Source organism: Eretmochelys imbricata, chromosome 14, assembly GCF_965152235.1.
Source record: "Eretmochelys imbricata isolate rEreImb1 chromosome 14, rEreImb1.hap1, whole genome shotgun sequence".
NCBI lineage: Eukaryota > Metazoa > Chordata > Testudines > Cheloniidae > Eretmochelys > Eretmochelys imbricata.
The window spans coordinates 48,057,181-48,077,453 of record NC_135585.1 but is presented as its reverse complement, the minus strand read 5'-3'; the positions used below and the strand labels follow the sequence as shown (position 1 = coordinate 48,077,453).

Here is a 20,273-nt window from a genome sequence, read left to right as displayed (position 1 = left end):
CCGTTCGAGCTGCCCCAGTCTCTTCCTGTCATTTTTTCTCCTTGGGCCAATACTGAGTTCATTATCACTGTGGGGACTGGGTCTGGTGGGGGAAAATACAAGCCAGGGATCCTAGTTTGGGTTTGGCTGACTCTGGGCAGAGGAGTGTGAGGCTGGAGAGATGGGACAATGGGGCCTGCTCATCACACAAAGCTGGACATGCTCAAGCCCACAATGAGCAGCGATCTGCCCCTCTGCACAGGCTCTTTGCTGCTGGAGCTCCCCGAAAATGTTTCCCACCAACGCATTTGCTGCCATAGGTCTAGATTCTGACTCGGGTTGCACCTTTGCTCCTTTGACATGAGCAGTCAGCCAGTGTTTGGGGCGTTGCTAGATTCTTCCATTGGGAGTAGAAATGGATTATAGGAGTCAGGTATTTCTTTGGTGCAATCTTTATTATTTACAAACAATGTCCACACATTCCTGTGTCCTGAACATGATAGAAACAAACAACTGCAGACAGTTTCTTTACTCAGAACTCCACGTCTCCCCTTCCAGGTGTTGCCGGCACCCAGTGCCGAGAGGCTGAACAACAGCTGGGTTGGTTTGCTACCCGCTGTGCTACACCCAATAATCACAACGGAGTGGAGAAGCAGAAAAGTTTATTTGCAGCTGCAAAAAGGTACAGGGAGAATAAAATCTCAAATCCTGCACACAAAGCAGGAAGTTACACAGGCTTTTATACATCCTTTTTCCCAGCATACTTATCCAATAGCAAGCTGCCCCAAGTATCCATATAGCCAGCCAATCCAGTTCCCAGCTAGTGCCCTTGTGCTCTGTATCATTTCTTAAACCATACATAAAGCTGCTTTATTCAGCATTGTTCTTCCATATCTGCCCTGTTTGGCCTTGTTTAGTTTCAGGCAGTCTGACTCTGCAACATATTGTTGCAGATCCTCAGCATAACTGCTGCAAGTGCCTCCAGGCGGGGCGGGGTGGGGGGCAAGGACACCTGGGCCTAGTACGCAGAGCTGCTGCGAGTGCCTCCAGGCGGGAGGGGGGGCCAAGGACACTTGGGCCTAGTGTGAGGGGGCTTCATCGACACTCGCGGTCTTCCATCCCCTCGAGTTACCTACTGGCCATGCCCCAGTGTCCCCAACACAGGGAACCCTGTGCCTGAAGCAAGCTCTGTCACTCAGTTTCTTGCCGGGATCACACTCACGATTGGTTCTCTTGGCTTTCTCTCTCTCACACACCAAGCTGCCAGCCCATCCCTCAGCCCCTGTGTTTTCAGCCAGCTCCAGGGAAACCACTCTTAGGCCTGCACCACACTTAAAGCTTCGGTCAATCTGGTGACATTATTCAGGGCTGGGAAACATTGTGTGCTCTGACTGCCATAGCTAGATCAACCTAACCCCTGGTGCAGACAATGGAATTCCTCTGGTGACCTGACTGCAGCCTCTCAGAAAAGGGGATTAACTAGAGCAATGGAAAAAACACTTCTGTCAATGCAGGATGCATCTACACTATGGCACTTTAGTGACCCAGCTGTAGCTCTGCTGTAGTAGCGACTGTAGACATACCATTATTCTTCCTGAGACCTGGTCTACACCTAAAACTTAGGTCAGCCTAGCTACATTGCTTAGAGCTGTGAAAACTTTCACACCCTGTGTGATGTAGTTAGGCCAATCTAACCCCTGATGTAGATGCAGATAGGTCAAGGGAATTCTTTGTTGCCCTAGCTACTGCCTCGCCTAGGGGTGGATTTACTGCACTGATTGCAAAACCCTTCTACCGATGTAGGAGGAGTCTACGCTAGCCACTCATTTCTACTGGATATTGGGATGAATGCGCACTCCCCAGTCCCTTGGTCTCCCTCTCCCAGGCTCCTGGCTGGTGCAGAGCTCCCAGCTTCTTCCCAAAATGCCAAATCCCAATTAACTAATTCGGTGTCCCTGCCACCCCACATCTGCCTGTCCCTACCCCAACATTAATTCTGCCCCCCAACCCCACATCACTTCTGCCCCCAACCCTCCAGTAGTTGTGACCCCACAGCCCCCACCTCTGCTCCTCAGGGCCCCTTTCCCCCTCCTGCACCCCTAGGAGTTCTCCCCCCTCCCATTCCTGGTGGTGCGAGGAGGGAGGAGGGAGGAGCTTCCAGGGGCCATAGAGCTAAGAGGCCAGAGGGTTGGGTAGACAGGAGTCCTCCAGGGCATAGGGGCTAGGATGACTGTGGCTAGAGAGACCCATTTTTCCATGCCCAGTGGGCTGTTCCCCCCCATGTCTCAGTGGCACTGTCAGACCCAGGATCCCCAGAGTCCTCCTGGCTCATAGAGGACAGTGACAAACAGGCTGCACAATCCCTGGGCAGAGATGAGATCGGCTTCTCTACCTCGCTCACTCAATGCTCTCTATGGTTTGACAGTCCAGGCGGTGCAGAGTTGAGAGGGAAGCAACCTCCATGGTCATAGAGGCGGCATGATAGAAAGTCCACAGGCAGAGGTCATAGAGACAAGGGTGTGTGAGGCTAGAGAGGCTGATCTCAGGGTCCCCCATGGAATATTTCCCCCCGCCCCCTCCCCATGTCTCAGGGACACAGGCGGAGCCGGGATCACCCCCCACCCGGAGCCAGGGGCGGATTCTCTCCCCAGGGACGGGGCCCGGCGGGAAAGTGAAGATCGGGGCCTCGTCACCAGCATCGATAAATGTCACCTGCCCCCGGTCACAGTCCAGACAAACCCGGATCCTGCTGGGGGCCCGGCTCTAGGGCAGGGGGTCGCAGGGGAGGTGAGAGCCTGGAACTGACCCTCACACCGCTCCAGGGCCCAGATCCCCCACTCAGGGCTACAGCTCATCCGTCCCTTCCTCCCCACAGACTCTCTGGCCACCCCCACAGCCCAGCATCCTTCACCCCCCACCGCCACCTCCACCTCCCAGCAATGTCTCCTCGAGGTGAATCCCTCACAGCCCAGCACACAGAACACAGAGTCAAATCTCTCAGGGTTGTCGGGCAGTCGCTGCAGTGTATTTTCCCATCTCACACTTTTCCCATCCTCAGACAGGACGAGTTGGGGAAAAACCGTGTCTGGATCCAGAGTCACATTCACTGGGGAGAGAGAATCAGAGCGTTAGGGGCAGAGCTCAGCCCTGGGGGAGGCTGGGACCATTTCTTACACTCTCCAGCAGCCCTGTTCTGGCTAGGACAGTCCTGGATCCCAGGGAGCTGCCTCTGTCCTGGGCACCTGGGACTGAGCAGAGATGTCACTGCACTTCCTCACTCTGTTTCTCATTTGCTTCCAGAAGCTCCAGCTCCCTGCTCCCCCTGCTGGGGCTGCTCCATTCCCAGTGGCAGAGACACAGCCAGGAAGGTGTCAGAAGCTTTTATTGAAGGAGCAGAGAAGGCAGGTACCAGCTTTATATCTCAGAGGAAAGATCTGTCCCCTAAAGTCAGCCTCCACTCCCACACTGGGGAACAGAGAGGAAGATGCAGTATTGGGGAAGAGCTGCTTAAAACCAGAGAGTAGCAGGTGGCATTGGGTGGGGTAGCCCCATCCCCAGCCTAGAGAGAAAGGAGGAGATGGCAGTGTCAGAGAGAGAGCGTCTTCCCAGTCTATGAAGCAGTGAGCAGCTCTCATGGGAGAGCCCAGCCCTGCCCAAAGGAAAGGCAGGATGTTGGAGAAGAGTGATGGGGAGACCCCCTGCACTGGGGTGAAGCAGAGGGATGTGTCAGCCCGCAGGGCAGAGCGCTCTGTTTGGGTGCTGCTCAGTGAGTGTTTCTGTTCATCAGCATGGGCATGAACTCAGCACTAAGGTCAGTATCAAGATCGTTTGTGTGATGTCAGCTTTGGATTTCCCCAGGCGTTCCGGACCCTTCGTAGAAGTTGGGGGTGGGACACGAGGGCCCACCACCAGTGGCCCCGCCCACTCCGTGGCCCTGCCCCATTACTCCTCTTCCCGCCAAGCCTGTGACCCCTGGCCAGGCTGGGAGCCTTGGCTGCTTGGGAGAGCCCTTGACCCTCCTCCTGCCCTGGGTGGGTATCTGGGGGGCCTAAGAGCAGTCCCCGCCCCATGTCCCCGCTCCCCGGAGTGTGCCACACCAGGGCAGGTGAAGGGTGCACCCAGTGCTGCTCGGGCTCCCTGGGTGGGAGCCCAGCTCTGGCTTCTGGCCTGGCCATGGGGCAGGGCCTCGGGGGAAGGGGAGCAGGGTTGGGGCCACAGAGAGGGGCCAGTACTGGGAAGAGGCTGCAATCTCACCCTGTCTGTGGGTTCCTATGGTTGCCTTCTTTTTCTCTCCAGTGCAGACGGCAGAGTGTCTGGAGGGGGAAAAGATAAGAGAGGTGAGATTTCAGGCTTTTATATTTATAACAACATCACCACTCTGAACTCCTAGAAATGTGTTTTCATCATGACACAGAAACAGAGACACGCTCGGGTATTTAATATAAAAAGGTCTGAAACCTCTTTCCTCTCTCATTTAGGCATTTCTCAGCAATGGAACCAACATCCTTTTGAACTCCCAACTTGTCAAAAGACCTTGTATAAAAGATCCTTGGGTCCTGATTCTGTCATCTCAGATCTGCTTAGGCTTCATCAGGGGAAGTTTGAGTCGCAAGACTGAGGTCTCAGTTATGCTGGTACGCCCTGAAGGTGATATTGGACATTGGACTATGAACTATTTCTGAAAGAACTCTTTACAGCTAGAAAGCTCGCCATCTCTGCTATGGATCTGAACCTCGATAAATCAAACTCACGTCTGTATGTGTATTCATCTTTTAACCATACTCTCTCTCTCTTTTGTTTTTAATAAAGTTTCGTTTAGTTAATAAAAAATGGCTGTAGCATGTATTTGGGTAAGATCTGAAACATTCATTAACCTGGGAGATGATGTGTCCGATTCTTTGGGATTGGTAGAACCTTTTCTTTTATAGGATTAAATAAGATTTTCAGAAATCATTGTGTTTGATATAAGGGAAATGTTGCCTTAAGTGACCTAGTTATTAAGTGATGTGTTCATAAATTGCTATGTAGGACAAGGAGATGTTTTCACCACACAATGTGCTTAAAGACAGCAGACGCCCAAAATGTACTGCCAAGAAGCAGTGAGCAAAGTTCAAAAAATCCCATGTGGAGAAAAGGGTCAAAGTGACCCGTGCACATCAGTGTGTAATGACTGATAATGAACGAATCAGAAACGAGAATAACTTGAAAATAGCTCGGACAGCAAAAGTCCTGCCAGTTAGACGATACAATGCATAACACACAAAGGTGATTGGAAAAGAACTAATAAATATATAATCTGGATGCGTATAATACGTTAGACATTGTGAGGGGTAGTCGGAGCATCATAGGAGAAATGCATCATGACCTGCCTATGCCCCTGGAGAAGGTAGCTGGGCAGCATTTCTTTCATTATGTCTGTCATTTTTACTTCAGTAGTAGTTGTAATAGCAAGACATGCTTTTGGAACAAATAAGGGGTTGAATTATTCAATCTGAGTGTCTTGGACCCTAAGTGTGTGGCATTCTCATCCAACAATTAAATAGAAGCATCATCTAATTATGAACCAATAGACCAGCGCCATTCTCTTCCCACAGTCTCAGACACTGATCCCAGTTCCCCCTCCTAGATCCCTTCTAGGTACCTTCGAACTTCCTCAGAGCCTCCAATAGCGCAAGAGTTTTCTGGGAGGAATCGCTGACTTGCTCTTCCAGTTCAGGAGAAATCTCCTCTGGCTGCTGGAACTTCCCCTTCTCCCACCTGGAGAGACACAATTTCACGTGATTATATTTCATTGTGTGACTCATGATAAGTGCTTACTAGTGAGTCGCTGCTCTAATGGGCCTGGAGTTAGAATTTCTTGACTTCCCCCAGCTGTAGAAATCTGTCCCCTAGGAACTAGACTGAGACACCAACTCCCCCCTCCCCAGCTCATTCCACACAGGTCTCCAAACAGTCCTCAGGTGGGAAAGACTCTTGACCACGGCTGCCCTGGGCTGAATGATAACCAGGGCCCCAGCAGTGAAAGGCCCATATTTCATCCCCACTATCCTGAGGCAGCCAGTCCCGCAGGGAGGTGACACAGCTTCCCCTTCAGCCCCTACATCTCTGAAAGGGAGGTTTCCATGCCTGCCATGTTAGCATATTATGTTATTCATGATGTCTGGGAATTCAGACCCAGAGCAGCAGGAGGAAGGAGCCAGCACTACACTGACAGAGACACCAGGGGACAAAAAAGAAACAAACATGTTAATGCACGAAATGACCAGACACAGTGGACAGCACCTCACGGGGACATTCAGTTCACCTGGAGAGGATTTCTGGGAAAGCCACAAGGGCTAGACATTAACTCATCAACTGAAATGGAAGCTAAGGACTTGTCTACAAATGAATCTAACCCAGCAATCCATGATCAGGGAGAAACACACACAAGTCCACATTCCCCAAGGCCACACAGGAGTCTGCCTCCAAACAGACCTCCCACGGCCAGTCCCTGCTGGTTAATAACAACAGGCACCTACCAGATACTCCAGGCTTTTCCCCTCTCCAATCACTTTAAATCCCAGGAGCTTTTCTCTCTCTTCCCTCAGAGCCTTCAAATGGGCCTGGATTCTTTCCTGAAGAAACAGAAATGATTTGGGAGCTTTTATTTGAATGGTTGAGAGGGGTGTGGAGCTGTTTGTTTTTCCATCCAAAACCCAAGATGATTGTTGGTCCTAATCATTTTGTGTCATCAGGACCACCAAGGAGATGAAACCTTCTCAATGCAGACTAGGAGCATGTCATATTCAGACTTGTTACCAATTCAGGTTCAGTCTTTTCAGTAATTAGAGAGAGACTCAATTATAACCAAGCTTTACTGGTATTTGTGAATTGATTAGTGGTACAGCACATAACAGGACACTAAAGTCACATGGGGGTGAATCAATATATCTGTTTTGTAGAAGGTTTAACGAACCAAGTGATACAAATCCCAGAAGCCACCAGGGTTTCAATATGGGCTGGGATTTCAGCCCTGAAGCCGTGGGGATGGCACTGGTTGGGCAGAGCTGGTCCAAGCGCCAGGGCAAACCCCATGAGACGTCGGGAGGCCACTCGTCTGGTTTGAAGCTGCAGAGTCCCAGTTTGGTGGAGCCCTATCGCTGTCCGGCAGGGACCCAGCACTGGACGTGGCTTTGGCCAATGAAAAAGAGAGAAGAGGAGATTGAGGACGCAGGAGAACACTAGTGGGGGTGGGGGCAGGGGTGGGAGTAGCACTTCCATGTAGAATGATGCCAGTGGGGGTGCGCTGACAAAGGTGGTGGTGGGCCCACGCAGGCTGACCGATTCAGGTGTGGGAGGGCCCATGCAGGCAGGCGTGGGCATGTCCTATGTTCTGGGGATGCCCCAGTGGCCGCCCTAATTAGACAGGCAGATTTGTATAAAGAACGGTTGGGGTTTGCCCCAGTGCTGCCCTAAACCCTTTCAGTGGCAATGGCCCCTGGACAGGTCCCCACTTTTCCATTCCCTAGTAAAAATCCCGGAAGCAGTGGATTCTGGGAGATTTCAAAAGGCTGCCTGGTGGGACTAGTGGAACCATTTAGGCTGGTCCTTGCCCACGTACACAACAGAACAGGTCAGACTGGCACCAGTCAGCTCCAGCCTGGGGTTAGTTTGGCTACAATCCAGTCTAATCCCAGTGGTACTTGGCATGGACGTGCACTGTCTGGAGCCCTTTTGTGTGTGGCCTGAAGGTGCTTGGAGTCCACACAGTGTTTACCCCGGTGATCTCCTCTAGTGCAGGCCAGCAGCATCTGAGTTTAACGCTTCCTGGAGCAACACGGGAGTTCAGAATCGCAGTGGGAAACCTCCTCTCCCTGCTGGGCCTTGGGCTTTTATCAAGGAGTCTTTTCCTCCTACTGTCTGCACTTCATCACTGCTCAGTGCTGCTGGGGGGTGAGGGGGCAACATAGCCTAGTGGTTAGGGCACTGGGCTTGGGCTTGTGAAAATGGGGGTTTATACCCAGCTCTGACATTGACCTACTGAGTGACCTTGGACAAGTCACTTCTCCTTTTTGTGCCTCAGTTTTCCCTCCCACCTTTTGACTCTCTTATCCAGTTAGACAGTAAATGGCTCAGGGCAGGGATTGTCCCTTACTGGGTTTTGTGCAGGGCCCCCTACAATCAAAGTCAGATCTCATCTGGGGTCTGTAGGGGCTGCTGGAACGCAAATAACAATAATAAACACTGTGATACAATCAGTAATAACAGCCACAGCTTGTAGCTCCCCCTTCTCCAGCCTGAAGGCAGCACTCTCACATCGACTGGCCTGCCGCTCCTGTGAGTCAAACCTCATTTGTCATTTAATAGCTTCCAGTCTGCAGAGAGTTCCTTTACTTTACTGGTGGGAGCTGGGTTTGAAAAGGATTCAGCTGCTCAGAGAAAACTTTCCCACATCAGACAATTTTAAAATCTTCATCTCTTGCCTTTTTTGCCAGGCTGGAATATCATTAATTTGTACAGCATATTTCATGCAATGAAGGCTACACACAGCTGAATGACACAGTTACACCTGTCTCGGGCAACTTGTGATGCCATTTCCCTGTAATTCAAATCCAAAGTTATTACTCATTAGACCGGACAGCAACTTGGTACCTTGTACTCCTGGGCAGCTTCCTGTATGGGAACCACTCTGTGAGTGCGGTGAGCCCGGGACTCTCTGCAGATCACACAGATGGGGGTTTGATCCTCTTCACAGAACATTTTCAGAGTCTCCTGGTGTTCCCCACACACCCCGTCCCCTCCTGCTCCCTTTGCTGCCTGGAAACTCAGCCGTTTGGCAATTTCTACAACATTTGCCAGCTGCCTGTTGGGCCTGAAGTTTCCCTGTTGCACAGTTTCTCTGCACTGAGGGCAGGAGGCGGCTGTGTTGGGTCCCTCCCAGCACTGGGCAATGCAGGCTCGGCAGAAATTGTGCCCACACTCCAGAGTGACAGGTTCTGTGAAATACTCCAGACAGACGGGACATGTCGCTTCCTCCTGGAGACTTTCCACGGGGCTCTCTGCAGCCATGGCTCCCTCCGGACAGTGGGACAGGCTTTGTTTCCACTGTTCACACTATGCCCCGCTTGCCCCGCTTCCACTGTTCACACTATTCCATAGTTCACACTATGCCCCGCTTGCAGCAGCAATGGGGTGTTTCCCTTCCTGGAATTGGCTCATGCTGTTTGTTCAGTTGGAAGGGGCCCACCTGTAAGATTACCGCCCTGGAGGTTGTGGTGAAAAATATTCCCCGCAGTGTTTACCCCAGGAATTGAAATTGGGGGGGTGTTGGAATATTCGGGGGTGGTGGTGGTGAGGGCCGATGAGGGCTGACACTGTGAGGGTAAAGGTGGGCTGTATGGCACCATAGTAAAAGCTGGAAAATGTTTCACAACCATTTTATTAGATTTATCTCATGTTTTAAAATAGTCACAAAAATTAAAGTTGGCTACTCAAGCCTACTATGAAGCATTACGTCCACATCAGTCTTGGTTTCTTGTTGTAATTTTGCACTCTTTGGTGTCTTCTTGTGTGTCTGTTACTTCCAGTCCTTCATGATATGCTCATGATCAGGCAGAAGGCGACTTCTTTCAGAACACAAAATTCTATTCAATGAGGAAAAAATATGCTCAACTGTAGCTGTTGTGACTGAGATTAGCAAGAGATGAATTCCTACTTCTTTCATCCCAGGAAACACAGCACAAAGATTGGGTCCAACCACTAGTAATGATAAAGAAGTTGAAGTTAAATCTTCATTTGTTCATCGTATGATATTCCATTCTGTGTTCAAAATTCTCTATTCTGTCCTGATCACATAGCAGCCTCATTGCTGGGAGTGCCTCACTCCACTCCACTGCGAGTGTTTTATAAGACAGGCATCTGTAAAAGCTACGTGGAGGTTGAATAGAATCCAGAAATCTCTATTGTAGAGTTGTAAGAATCAAGTCTGTGTACTTTTTCATCTGGCTTAACAAACATTTATTGTCCTCTTCACTTATGGAGTCAATATGAGTACCTTCATTAGTCAACTTCTGGACTGAAGTCTTTGCTTCTTCCAGTACGTTTTCAATGGATATCTCTGATTGATCCAAGGATAGCTTCTATTTCTGGACAAAGATCTACTACTGTTGTAGCAGATGCCTGGATGACATTGTTTAATGACCCAGGTGGATTCAACAATAGACTTACAAGAGAGAGAATGGCGAGAGTCTTCTCTGAACTTCGTAACAAAAGTAGTCCACCAGCCTCGCGACTTAGATCTGTCCTATCTTAGTGGATACTTTTCAAAGCCAGTAATAACAGTTGCAGTAATTTTAAGACAACTGCCAAGAATCAGTCATGAGAAAGCCAGCAGGTTTTCCCAGGTTGGACTTATTTGAACTTCAGTCCCAGTGTATCTTCTATTTGTTTCCAAAATATTCAGTCCTTTTGGACTCTCGCTGAAAAAAAGAGTATAAAAAAGCCATTAAATTTGTGGCTTTTTAATGTCTTTTGACAATTCTGCCTCTTGTACTAATGCTAGCTGGAGTAGATGGCTTCTACAATGTGTATAGGAAAGATTAGGGTTACACTTTTCTCTGAGCAAAGCTTGTACTCCACTATGTCTTCCAGAGAAGTTTGTAGCTCCATCAAATGCACAAGCAGCCATCTGTTTGGGGTTCAATTTACAAGCATTTAACTCTTCTAAGATGTCACAGATGCAGCTGATGTGTCTTCTATAACCTGAACATCTAGAATGCATCTACTGGCCTACCACAGACATCAAGATAACATACGTAATGACTTAGTACTTGATGCCTATTTGCATTGGTGCATTTGTCGGCCATGTATGCACATATTTTGAATATAGTGAGAGAATTCTTCACTTTTTCAACTCCTGAGTCTTTCACTGTTGCACCACATGTTTCAAGAGAGTCAGCTGCGTTTTTTGCAGAAAAAGAGTGAGCATTTGCCAGTCTTGTTCTTAACCAGCATCCAACTTCAGGATTAACAAGTGACAATGCACTTAACATAGGCCTCTAGTTTGTAGTGTGTGGTATCTCTTGCTTAAATAGAAAGTATGATGCAATAGCCATGTTGGTTCACATAAACTGAGTTGTGTCTCCAGCATTCTTAACAGCCTCATTAAGTTCTTCTAAAATTGGCTTTGACAGTGACTGGCTTATCAGGCTTTCTGCATGTTGGTGCAGTCCAGAGGCATGGTGTTTTGCAACCCTTTCATATAGGTTGTCAGTATTGGCTTTGCTGATCAGTCTGGCAAACCAAGCTCCTCCACTTTTACTATATAAATCCATGACATGCCCACATCTTAAATACTGCATGTAGTTCTGGTCATCCCATTTCAAAAAAGATATATTGGAATTGGAAAAGGTACAGAGAAGGGCAACAAAAATGATTAGGGGTATGGAACAGATTCCATATGAGGAGAGAAGACTGGGCCTTTTCCGCTTGGAAAAGGGACGACTAAGAGTGGATATGATAGAGTCTTATACAATCTTGATTGGTGAGGAGAAAATGAATAAGGAAGTGTTATTTATCCCTTCACTTAACACAAGAACCAGGGGTCGCTCAATGAAATTAATAGGCAGTAAGTTTATACCAAACGAAAGGAAGTATTTCTTCACACAACGCAGTCACCTGTGGAACTTTTTGCCAGGGACGTTGTGAAGGCCAAAATTGTAACAGGGTTAAAAAAAGAACTAGATAAATTCATGGAGGTTAGCTCCATCAATGGCTATTAGCCAGGAAGGGCAGGGATGCAACATCATGATCTGAAAGTCCCTAGCCTCTGTTCGCCAGAAGCTGGGAGTGGACGACAGGGGATGGATCAATCGATGATTCCCTGTTCTGTTCATTCCCTCTGAAGCACCTGGAACAGTCACTGCTGGAAGACAGGATACTGGGATAGATGGACCATTAATCTGACCCAATATAGCCGTTTTTACATAAAACATAATTATAATAATAAAAAAGTTTAGTACAGAAACTCCCCAAGATAATGACTTCTTGAGATAGCGATGATGTGAGATAATGACCTTGGCAAATAATGCATTTTAAAAATCTTGGCGTACTAGGAAACATATATTTATATAAGTTTCCCAGTCACAAATCTAGCTTCTGGAGAAAAGTCACTAAAACATAGTCCAATGCTCTGGCCACTGTTTGTCATGCCAGCGTTCGCTCTATTGCTCTGCCCCAAAGGCCCTGTGCTGTCACCTTCCGCTGCCACCTGCCACTGTGACCTCTGAGAGTCGATCTCTCGCAGTTCCACCCGATCCTCAGTGATTTCAGCTCTCGGTGGGGGGAACCTGGGCTGTCTCTTCCACAGAAACACTGTCCCACAGCAGGTCTAAGCACTTAGACCGGATTATCAGAGATTTCCGCTCTAGTGGTCACTTAACAAACCAAAAGACTCTCTATGAAGCCTAATCAGCTCTGTCTTTAAACAGGGGAGAGGGGCAGGTCAAATAGTACTGGTGACTCAGGCAGACCATCAGGCAAAACACCTGTCCCCACCCTCTCCCTTGATGCCCTCAATCAGCACAGGCTAAGGGCAGTTCTACTGCCCTGTACTCATACAATAAGAATAGCAAGATTTCATTACCCCGCACAGTCAAGTGGTTTGTAACCCAACCCCAGGCAAAATCTGTCACTTGGGCAACATAGCTCTGTTTGCTGGATACCTAGGTAGATTAGGTGTGACTGTAAATACAATCTAGTCCTGAAGCCTTCCCCCCCCAGCCCCCAGCTCATCACTAGCTGTCAGGGAGAGCTCATTTAGACTTTGCTTACAAATCATAATTTGAAATTATTAGGTTGGCCAACATCACCTAAATGAATGCACTGACATTGTCACAAAAAACCCAAAAGCTGTATAAGGAAGCTAGTCTGTGTTCATACTTTTCAAATCTAGTATACTTTTTCAGATACAGGTATTTTATCATATACTTTATATGCTTTTAAAGTGTGTATTAATGTTTCAATTTCAATTCAAATTTCCAAACAATCACTAAAGTGGCAACACTGCATGTAATTAGTTCACAAAACTAAGAAGGGGGGTGTTGGGAAAATTCAGGGGGTGGGTGGGGAAATCCCTGAAACTGAATGAGAGTAAAAGAGGGGGAAGGACAGGGAGAGGGAAGGAGAGAAGGAATGGTTGGAGGTGGGGAAAAGGGATGGGAGAGCAGGGGGCAATGGAGAGAGGGGGAAGAATATGAACCAATCTGATGTGTATTGCTGTAAGGGTAGAAGGGAGAGCATATCCCCTGCCCCACAGACAGGAACTGTCTAACCCACCCCAACACTCACTGGGGATTGAAGTGGGGACCTACAGCTCTTCGCACAAGTCCCTACAGCTGGAGCTAAAGAGTCAGTCTGTGAAGTTCAGAGCTGTAAAAACCCACAAACCCTGTGGGTCAGCCATCAAGGGGGGTGTGAGTGACACACACTCACCAGAGGGCTACAAGTGCCCTGAGGGGATCTTTCAGGAGAAGAGGGGATGTCGCAAAACCCAGGTAGAAAGTCAGGGTTACTGATGCTTTGGAAATTCATAGATTCATAGATATTTAGGTCAGAAGGGACCATTATGATCATCTAGTCTGACCTCCTGCACAGCGCAGGCCACAGAATTTCACCCACCTCTCCTACAAAAAAACCTCACACCTATATCTGTGCTATTGAAGTCCTCAAATCGAAGTTTAAAGACTTCAAGGAGCAGAGAATCCTCCAGCAAGTGACCCGTGCCCCATGCTACAGAGAAAGGCGAAAAACCTCCAGGGCCTCTTCCAATCTGCCCTGGAGGAAAATTCCTTCTCGACCCCAAATATGGCGATCAGCTAAACCCTGAGCATATGGGCAAGATTCGTCAGCCAGATACTAAAGAAAATTCTTTCCTGGGTAACTCGGATCTTACCCCATCTAATAGCCCATCACAGGCCATTGGGCCTATTTACCATGAATATTTAATTACCAAAACCATGTTATCCCATCATACCATCTCCTCCATAAACTTATCGAGTTTAATCTTAAAGCCAGATAGATCTTTTGCCCCCACTGTTTCCCTTGGAAGGCTATTCCAAAACTTCACTCCTCTGATGGTTAAAAACCTTTGTTTAATTTCTAGTCTAAATTTCCTAGTGGCCAGTTTATATCCATTTGTTCTTGTGTCCACATTGGTACTGAGCTTAAATAATTCCTCTCCCTCTCCGGCATTTATCTGTAAATATATCTGTAAATTTCTGTAAATATAAATTTATCTGTAAATTTCTGTAAATATAAATGCTAGAGAACGCTAAGGATTCAAAGCCCCTCCCATTTTAAACCTCTCTTTGCTTTGTGTGGCAAGCTTTGGCCAAATTCTCCTGTCCTTTAGACAGTGTAAACCGGAGACCATTTAGGCTACATCTACAGTATGCAGCTGTTAGCGACAAGGCTGTGTCGACAAAGCGCCATTTACACGTGCACTTGCCACAGCAAAACTTTTATCGTTGGCGGGGAGGGGGGCAGGTTAAGTACCTGTGAATGACAAAAGTTTTGTTGTTCAATTGCAAGTGTAGACTAAGCTATTGTCCCTGAACTCTGCCTTGCCCGCAGTGAGGGCACTCTGCAGGCAGGCCGTACAGCGCAGGCTGGCACTGCCTGATGGCACAGCTGAGATTCAATTCCATGCAGAGAACGACATTAAAAAAAAGTTCCGGTGGCGAAGTCAAGGGTGCAAACACTGTGAAGTGCCAGAATTAAGGTGCCTGAACAGCCACATCACCAGCATCAAGAGGCGACAGCTCAGGTTGGAGCACCAGAGGCAGGATTTTTAGTGCAGTAACAGTAGTTTTATTGCTCTGTGGGCTCTGTGGGAGTGTTGACATTGACTTCAATAGAAGCAGGATCAAGCCCTATATAGGCAATAGAATTTAAGGGCTTGGGGCCAACTGCTAGAAAGGTCCAGGTGCTGCACCTTGGTTTCTGCTGCATTGTTTTCCCAGAAGCCATTGGTGTCCAGACTTTTCAACTTACCCTGACAAGCTAGAGTCAATCTCATTTTGAAGGTACAGCCCGAGTGTCTCTGTTTTGATGGCACAGTCTGGGGACACACGTTGTCAGGCTGTAGGTAGAGTCGGGTTTTATCTCTGACCCCTGCCCCTTCTGGTTTGTGCAGCTGTAGCCATATATCTCAGCATGCTCGGAGCTGCACACCTCCGCGGGGCAACGTCTAGGGCACATTCCCCTCTGGGAGCCCCATGACCCACTCCTGGGGGCACGCAGATCCCAGAGCTCTTCGGGTTGGTTGGAGGAATTTACAGTGTCTGCCCTGACTCGGAAAGCTGCACATCTCTTCAGATACCTGCTAAGAGCATCCCGACTGCAAACAGCAAATGTTGCTGATGTCTGGCTCACAGGCCAGAGAGCCCATCTAGTGGGTTGTAAAGAATGAGACATGGGATTCTCACAGAGATGAGGAAAAGTTCACAGCAGGGCGGTTTTATCAGGGGTTCATGGGCGTACTGACACCCCCAAAACCCTGCAGTGGTGTTTTCTGTCCCACAGGGCAAGGCCTGGCTCCCTGCTGTGGGCGTTGTGACCTGGGGGCTCTGACCACTTGCAGCGACATCTTCCACCTCTGCACTGTGACCCTAAACCCAGCCTGGTGCAAACAGGGGAGGGGCTGTAGAGTGAGCCTGCCCCTCACTCAGCCCGCAATGGGGAGCCAGGCACAGCCCCATGGGACATGACAAACTACTGCAGGATGAGTATGAGCTGGGCTCACTCTCCAGGCCCCTGCCCTCTGACCTGCCCTCGGCACTTGGCTGGGATTAAGGCTGCAGTGCTGAGGCAGAAGGTGCTGTTGTGGCCGGTCTGTGCCCCCTCAGTGGTCTGAGGAGGAGGAGGAGGAAGAATTAGTGGCAGAGTGAAATGGCAGTTAGGGAAGCCCATTTGTGCAAAGCCTACCACGATGTCACGCATGTTGCCCAGAGTCCAACGGTCGACTTTCCCACTCCAAACCGGTTAGCGACCAATCGGTAGCAGTCTGGAGTAGCCAGCTTCCACAGTGCGATTGCCACGCGCTTCTCCACCGGCAGGGTAGCTCTCATTCTCACATGAACCAGGGACCCACGGGGGGATTAAGCCCACAACCAGCCAGTGCAGTGAGGCCCTTCACAGGCACATTCTGCAGTCTCCAGAACGGAGGTACAGACCTGAGCTCCCATTTTCAGCGCAGGAAGCTCCATCCTTCAGTTCTAAAACTTTGAGCCCATACGTTTATTCTATATGGAAAGAGACTCTGCCAGTCCTAGCTCTTGCTGTGCTGTTCTCTGCTGCTGGGACACTTCCTCTCTTCTCACAAACACCCTCCCTGCGGAAGTGCCGGGGCTGCAGCTCCCCACACACGAGAGATGGTTCCTTTAACCCTTCAGCTGCTGCAGATACTAACTCATCCACCTCCCACTCTGGAGCACAAAGGGCCAGAGTCTTGGGCCAGGCTGGGCTGCTATTTCAGCAGGAGCTGAAGGGCCCAGGGCAGAGTCCAGTGGAGACATTTTAAGCCCCATCTGGGCCTGATCTGGCGATTAAAACCCTGCAAAAATTCCTGCTACAGAACAAACCGTGAAAAGTCCCTGCCCCGCAGCACCATTCTCAAAGACCTGAGGAAACTTCTAGACTGTGGGGAGGGGGGCGCTTTTGTTAAACTGGAGCTAAAGGCGGCAGGGGAGAGAAGTATCACTGAAGAGGAAAACTCCCCATACTAAGGGAATTCTGTAGTTTTCTCAAAAACCACTAAGGTTCAAAAGCCTGGAGATTCTAAGTTAAGGCGACACTTTAAAAACAAACCCCAATATTGGACAGTCTGCCAATGAGCAGTTAGGTCACCAAAGAACCCAGGTTCTGTCCTGTGCCAGGACCAGCCTCTCACCCCCACGCCCCACCCCAGTGGACCATCTGTATGTCCTGGGCAAGGAGCGGTCTTCTATGGGGGAGGACTCTTTCTAAATGAGTGTTTGCTCACGGAGTTTCCATGTTGGCAGGAGCTGTCACAGGCCCACAGCCACAGGCCAGGTCTGCACTTGAAAATTAGGTCGACCCAGCTACGTTGCTGAGGGGTGTGAAAAATCCACACCCCTGAGAGATGCCGCTAAGCCAGTGGTTCCCAAACTTGTTCTGCCCCTTGTGCAGGGAAAGCCCCTGGCAGGCCGGGCCGGGTTCTTTACCTGCCGCGTCCGCAGGTTCGGCCGATTGCGGCTCCCACTGGCCGTGGTTCGCTGCTCCAGGCCAGTGGGAGCTGCTGGAAGTGTTACGGGCCAAGGGACAAACTGACCACCCTTCCAGCAGCTCTCATTGGCCTGGAGCCATGAACTGCGGCCAGTGGGAGCCACGATCGGCCGAACCTGTGGACACGGCAGGTAAACAAACCGGCCCAGCCCGCCAGGGGCTTTCCCTGAACAAGGGGTGGAACAAGTTTGGGAACCACTGCGCTAAGCCAACCTAACCCCTGGCGAAGACAGTACTAGGTCCATGGTACATTGCTTCTGTCGACCTTGGGAGGTGGATTTCCTCCTATGCTGCCACAGTGTTTCTAGTGCAGACATTGTGTCTGGCTGCAGAAACCCTAAAGTCTGACACTTCCCTGTATTTGTATAGTTAATCTACCTGTGCCATGGTGCCATCCAGCCATTGCCATCTGGCAATGGTTAGGCAAGGGGAGAGTTCAGACTTCTATTTTTCTGCTGAACTCTGTCAATTGTATTGGAAAGGCCAGATTGGAAAGGCCAGATCTTGAAGACATTTTTTAAAGGAAGAAGTGGTAAATTTGGGGCTACAGAGAGGGCTGAATCGAAGATAAAGCCCAGTTCATGGCCTGAGTGACCACCCCTGTGAGGCTGCCCTTGGTGACTGAGAAAGGAGGGTGAGTGGGAGGGTGGATGTGAGGAGATTAGGAGCTTTGTTTTAACCACGTTGCATTTAAGCTGATGGTGGGATACCAGTGAGGACAGAGACAGGGAGACAGACTGGAGGTTTTAGTTTGGACTGACAGAAACAGACCCAGAGTGGATAGGCTGATCTAGGAGTTGTCAGCATAAAGATGATAATGAAAGCCATGGTTTTTAATGAGATTGCCCAGAGGTAAGGTGCAGAGGCAGAAGGGAGGAGGGGAAGTGTGGTGTGAAGCTGAGGTTCACAGACTGTGAGGAGGGGAAGAGGAGGAGTAATAGTTTTATAGTAGTGCCTAGGGACCCCACTCATAGACCAGAGCCTCATTGCGCTAGGTGCTGTACAAAACCAGAACAAACAGAGCATGGGATGCTTGTGGCTAGGTCCTTCCAGAGATGCATTGGGGACACCACTGGGATGAGCCAATGCCTCTCCTCCAGCCGCCTATCGCAGCACAGTACTGAGGGCAAAGGGGAATTCTGCTGCTGACTTAAATGGGACCTGGGTTCTCCCTGAGAGTATCAAGGCTGAAGGTCTCATTGCACTCGGCTGCAGTGACTGTCTGTGTCACTGATCTGCAGCTCTTCCAGATCACTCTCAGCCAGTTAAAGTGACTTTGCACCATAAGTGCAGTTTCAAGGGGATTTTGGGTGGTGGCTGTTTTTAACTGTAGAATTGTTTCATTTGTTTCCGAAGCCCTTGCACAGGATGTGACAAGGCTGAACGAGAATTTATAGCTCTGCAGCTCACGCTCTGACTACAGCCGGCCTTTGTTTCCTCTGCAGGTTCCGCTTGTAAGACACCAAGGCTGGGAATTGGTCTGAGTTCAATGAAATGAAATTCAATTAAGACAAGTGCAAAGTATTTCATTTAGGAAGGACAAGTCAAATGCATAACTACAGAATGGGGAATAACTGGCTAGGAGGTAGTACGGCTGCAAAGGATCTGGGGGTCATAGTAGATCACAAATAATAATAGGAGTCAACAATGTAACAGAACTGTGAAGAAGGCTAATATCAGTGTGGGAAGTATTAACAGGAATGTTCTGTGTAAGACAGGGGATGTAATTGTCCCGCACTGAAGCCTCAGCTGGAGTACTGAGTGCAATTCTGGGTGCCCCTCTTTAGGAAAGATGAGTCCACAGGTGAGCAACAAAAAATGATCAAAGGTTGAGAAAACCTGACCTCTGAGGAAAGGTTGAAAAAACAACTAGGCATGTTTAGTCCTGAGAAAAGAAAGCTGAGAGGGGATCTGAGAACAGCCTTCCAATCTGTTAACGGCTGCTCCAAAGAGGACTGTAAATAGGCTTCCAAGGGAGGTTGTGGAATCCCCATCACTGGGGGGGTTTAAGAACAGGTTGGACAAACACCTGGCAGGGATGGTCTAGGGTTTACTTGGTCCTGCCACAGCTCAGGGCCTAGATTGATGAGGTCTTTTGGCCCCTTCCAACCCTGTATTTCTATGTTTCTGTGATCCCAGACTGATGACAACAGCCCACAAGGTGTCCTGCAGAGAGCAGAAACCAGTAGGAAAGACAGAAATTAAGTGACCAAAACATTAGTGACTAGAACAAAGTGGAGCTAAGGGCAGCAGTCCCTGGCAGTGGTTGAAAGCTGGGGCAGGAGGAAGGGGTGGCAGCCCTTTTAGTGCCCCTGGCCACCACCCTGTTCCCGCTAGTACACATCAGGCCTGATTCTCCCCTGCCTGTCCCCTTGCGTCGGCGTTCACACCTGTGCAAAGTGAGGGCTAGCTTGGTTTAAATGCCACTGTTGGTGTAAGTGAGAGGAGAAGTCTGGCTGGCAGGGTTTACCCCCCACTCTGCCCAGGCGTAAATGGCAGCAGGAGTGGCAGGACAGGGGAGAATCCTGCCACTGTTGCTTAAGGCCCCGGCTGACAGTCAGCATCTGCTCCCTCCTGCCTGCTCGCATGCAATGGAGCTTTCAGGAGGAAGCCCGGTGACCATGTGAGTTTCCTTCACTACAAACTGTCTCTCTCTCCTGCTACTGCCCTGCCCGCTGCCTTGCTCAGCGGCTCTGCTTCTGCCCTCACACTGAATCCCACACACAGCCCCAGCTCTCTCTCTGGGGACGTCTACATTGCAGCTGAAGGTGGAATTTCCAGCTGGGGTAGACGTACCCCGTAAGCTTTGACTGAGCTTGTGTGTTAAAAAGACCAGCGTCGCTGTGGCAGTGGGGGCAGCTGGAGAGGCTGGATGCTCAAGTATCTACCTAGAGTCTGGGGTGGGATCGTACTTGGGTGTCTGGCCTATCGCACCACCCGCACCTTCACGGCTACTCTGCTATTTTAGGTGTTGTACCTTGACCAAAGCCAGCACATGTACGTCTCCCCTG

At 49.4% G+C, this 20,273-nt stretch overlaps 1 long non-coding RNA gene across 1 annotated transcript; it reads right to left on the bottom strand.

Annotated features, from left to right (window-relative positions):
* Window positions 1–4,052: 4,052 nt before the first annotated feature.
* Window positions 4,053–16,296, bottom strand: LOC144275147 (uncharacterized). The gene is made up of 4 exons (XR_013347992.1): window positions 16,191–16,296; window positions 6,498–6,593; window positions 5,621–5,736; window positions 4,053–4,292 (listed from the first exon to the last, which is right to left on the bottom strand). It is a non-coding gene; the product is annotated as an uncharacterized LOC144275147 (long non-coding RNA).
* Between the last annotated feature and the right edge of the window lie 3,977 nt (window positions 16,297–20,273).